The sequence below is a fragment of the Cebus imitator genome, unplaced genomic scaffold (assembly GCF_001604975.1).
Source record: "Cebus imitator isolate Cc_AM_T3 unplaced genomic scaffold, Cebus_imitator-1.0 Scaffold497, whole genome shotgun sequence".
NCBI classification, from domain to species: domain Eukaryota; kingdom Metazoa; phylum Chordata; class Mammalia; order Primates; family Cebidae; genus Cebus; species Cebus imitator.
In genome coordinates this window covers 766,592-770,360 of record NW_016107812.1, presented here as the reverse complement: position 1 = coordinate 770,360, position 3,769 = coordinate 766,592, and the positions used below count along the sequence as shown (strand labels likewise).

At 58.0% G+C, this 3,769-nt stretch overlaps 1 protein-coding gene and 1 pseudogene across 1 annotated transcript in view; both read left to right on the top strand.

Annotated features, from left to right (window-relative positions):
- LOC119468814 overlaps positions 1–1,094 on the top strand; it is a 16,958-nt pseudogene extending 15,864 nt beyond the window's left edge.
- GALNT9 (polypeptide N-acetylgalactosaminyltransferase 9) overlaps positions 1–3,769 on the top strand; it is a 119,287-nt gene that overhangs the window by 79,266 nt on the left and 36,252 nt on the right. The gene's annotated exons all lie outside the window — the stretch shown is intronic.

The window sequence follows — 3,769 nt, the reverse complement described above, 5'->3', positions numbered from 1 at the left end:
GTGCAGCTGGGGGTGCTGGGGCACAGCTGGGAAGGCCTGTGTAGAACTGGGGGGCACTGGGGTGCAGCTGGGGGTGCTGGGGCACAGCTGGGAAGGCCAGTATAGAACCGGGTACACTGGGGGTACAGCTGGGAAGGCCTGTGTGGACCTGGAGGACCCTAGGGGTACATACAGCTGGGAAGGCCCATGTAGAACTGGGGGCCTGGGGAAGGCAGGCCTCAGCTCTGTGCCCCACGTCTTCCAGGAGCACAGAAGGCCCAGGCCAGCCCAGCAGGCTCCCCTGGCTGCGTGCCCAGCCACCCGATGAGGCCCGTCCCAGAGGGAGAGCCATGAGGCTCAGCTCCTCTTTTTCGCCCTCTTCCCCATTTCAAACCTACGATGGTGGCTAAGAGAACTGATGGAAAGTTCTGGAAGAAGCTGAGTTATGAACGAGGGAATCCAGGGTGGTGGAGCTCATTCTCCTCCTAGACCCTCTAAGCTCAGGCTGGCCGTCACCCGCAGGACAGGGGCTTCGCAGCACTGTGCCCAGGCCCTGCTGCTCCAGAGGCTGGTGCGGCCGCAGTGGGCAGGGAAGAAATGGAGGCGCTGGGCAGGCAGGGCCTGGGAACGTCTCAGGACCACCCGCTCCAGCTCCAAGTGAGATGGAAGGTGGAGCTCAGAGTGGGCCCAGCATCTGAGGACGTCCAGCTGGGAATGTCCCAGGACAGGACTCCTGGCCCAGGAATCCAGCGGCAGCACCTGCTCTGGGCAAGGGTGGCTCCTGCAGGGCACAGAGATGTGATGCCCTGGGGTTGGGCCGCGTCTCCCTGGACCGTGTCGTGTGAGGGTCTGAGCTGGGGGGTGGTTCATTTCGTTTCTTTTGTGTTTTGCCTGTGGGCTTCTATTCACAGAAGAGACTATCAAAAGCTAGTTTTTGAAAATGTATATGTAGTTTATTAAGTTGCGCCTTTCAAAACCTGTGTGCTGCAAACTCACAGTTCACCTTAAATATCATATTATTATGGTCACAAATCCAATTAATAAATTATTATTGTATTATTATGGTCACAAACCTTCCCCGTGGCCCTGATTGGTTAACTGAGGTTGGGCAGATCAAATAACACCATGAAACAGCAATCACTGTTTTTGTGCTTTTAGTTAATGAAATTCCCTGGAGCCTTTTAAAAATGACACTTATAAATGCAATGTGTTATTTTCTTTTAATCACTGTGAATGCCTGACATCACACCGGAAATTCCCCCGTCAGGTGCTTTAAACATTCTAGTTTATCTAATACATTGAATTTAGACCAGATCTCAAATTCTGTGAAGCATTTCAGGACTATTTGCAAATGTATTTAATCCTCTCATCCTGTCGGATTTTAAATTGCACATCCAGAATCAATCCTCACTGACACATTTTTAAATGGAAGCTGGAAGTTAACCTGGTAGGTTCTTTAATATCCTGACTTCCCTAACTGCTGAGATTGTTAGGCACCGGGCTGCGCGAGGCTCTGCCCTGACTGAACACGCCCACGCGGGTGTCGGCTTCTCTCACCATCTCCCCAATGCTCACCCTGCGGAGCAGGAAGCCAGGCCGGCGGTCAGGGGCCCAAGGAAGCCAAGGCCCTCAGAGGGAGGAGCGTGCCGCAGAGACTGAGACCGGCCCAGGTAGGGTGCCGGGGACGGGCAGCGCGGCCACCACCGAGGCTGGAGAGTGAGGGAAGACGGGAGCACTGGGGTGGAGACACCCAGCAGATGTAGTCCCCAGAGGCAGTCACCGTCAGTGGAGACAAGTCTCCTGTGCAGGACGGCCCAGGGAGAAACGCCCCAACCTCCCCCAAACAAAATCAGCTTCCATGGGCCAGACCCAGTTGCAGTGAGAGGCCAGGAGGCTGGGTCGTGGCACATCCCAGGCTCACAGCAAAGCCGAGGCCACAGTGAACCCGTGCGGTGGGCAAGGTCAGCAGGCCGGGCCGGGGCGTGGGCACGGGAGCTCAGAGGATCTGGCTACAGCCGACGGAGTGCTCTCCTGGGTCTCTGTGACACAGGGGCCCTACTTTTTTCTCTTTTCTTTTTTTGAGATAGAGTCTTGCCCTGTCGTCCAGGCTGGAGTGCAGTGGTGCAACCTCAGCTCACTGTAACCTCGGCCTCCCGAGTTCAAGCAATTCTCCTGCCTCAGCCTCCCGAGGAGCTGGGACTACAGGTGTGTGCCCCCGTGCCTGGCTAATTTTTGTACTTGCAGTAGAGACGGGGTTTCACCCTGGTGGTCAGGCTGGTCTTGAGTTCCTGACCTCAGGTGATCTGCCTGCCTCAGCCTCCCAAAATGGTAGGATTACAGGCATGTGCCACTGCACCCAGCCAACATATGGGCCTTTGTGACAGCCTGACTCCTCCGAGGGGCAGGGGAGCCCGTGTCACCACTGGTTCTGTCTTTCACTTTTATCCGCTGACACTGCACAGCTGCAGCCATGCCCAGTGTTTGCCGTTCCCTCGGCTGACTCCCCGATTGCTCTCCCTGACCTCTCTCCCATCCTGGGGTGTGGCAGCTTTCACCCTGCTGTCTTGTCTGGCGGTCAGAGGTTGCTCTGTGGGGGGAGACAGGCTGAGAGCCAGAACCCCATTCTCCCAGCCAGGGACAGCAGCTCACCTGTCCCCATCCCCACACCCCCCCACCAGCCCCAGCCCTGCCGGGCCCCCGGATGCTGACCACTGCTTTCCAGTCCCCCAGCTCCTTCCCTGCTCCTGCCTGGTGAGCTCGGAGCTGGAGGCACTACAGACATCAGAAGCTGCACTGTGGTCCCAGTGGCTGCCCCGAGGCCGCACCACCCCATCTGTCCCCGCGACCTGACTGCACGTCCCCGAAGTTTCCCTTAACATCTTTCCTGCTGAGCCCACTGGGGTGAACTTTCTTTCTTGTAGGGCGTGGTCAACACAGGACTCTTCCAAAAAATATTTAGAATGCAAAGCTGGCAAGAAATGGTGATTGGCGAGTGATGAATGGGTGATTGACAGGTGGGCTGGGTCAGCAGCTGATTCCCAGTCCCCCTGGTGGGAGGGGCCTTCATGAGGACAGAAGGCCAGGCGTGCGTGGGGGAGACCTGTGATGGACGCGGAGTTCAGGGGGCCCCAGGACAGCCAGGCGGGGCTCGCAATCGGGGTTAAAGCATGAGAGGCGGAATGGGGACCATGCAGAAGCCATTTGAGGGGACGACAGAGGCAGGAGAAATGGAAATAGAAACAGGGCCTCTAGGGAGCCAGGTGAGGGGACGCACGGTGTCTGGGGGGAAGGACGGATACCAGAGCGGCCCTGTGAACCCAACTCGTTTCCCCAAAGAGTGGACGCCCTGGCCTTCAGGAACCAGGTCTGCAATGCGGGGCCCCCACTAGAGGCCCTCTGGTCTGTGGAAGAAGCCAGCTTGGGGGAGTCGCCTGCAGGTGCCTGGGGGCCGATGGAGCCACGGGAGGGGACCCACAGCTGAGCCCCAGGTGGACAGGGAGACAGGCACCCAACTCCGGGGGATGCGAGGGCTCTGGCATGGGAAGAGGAGTCGGAGTTCTCCCCTAGGGAGCTGGAGAACATTCAGGAAGAAGAGCAACGGAGGGGCCCCTGCAAGAGACAGCTAAAAGGGTGGGGAGGGCTGGATGCTGAGGCTGCTGCGGGCACGGACAGCCCCAGGAAGGGTCTGTGGTGTGTGTAACTGTGTGTAGACGGCCCCGGGAAGGGTCTGCGGTGTGTGTAAATGTGTGTAGACGGCCCCGGGAAGGGTCTGCGGTGTGTGTAAATGTGT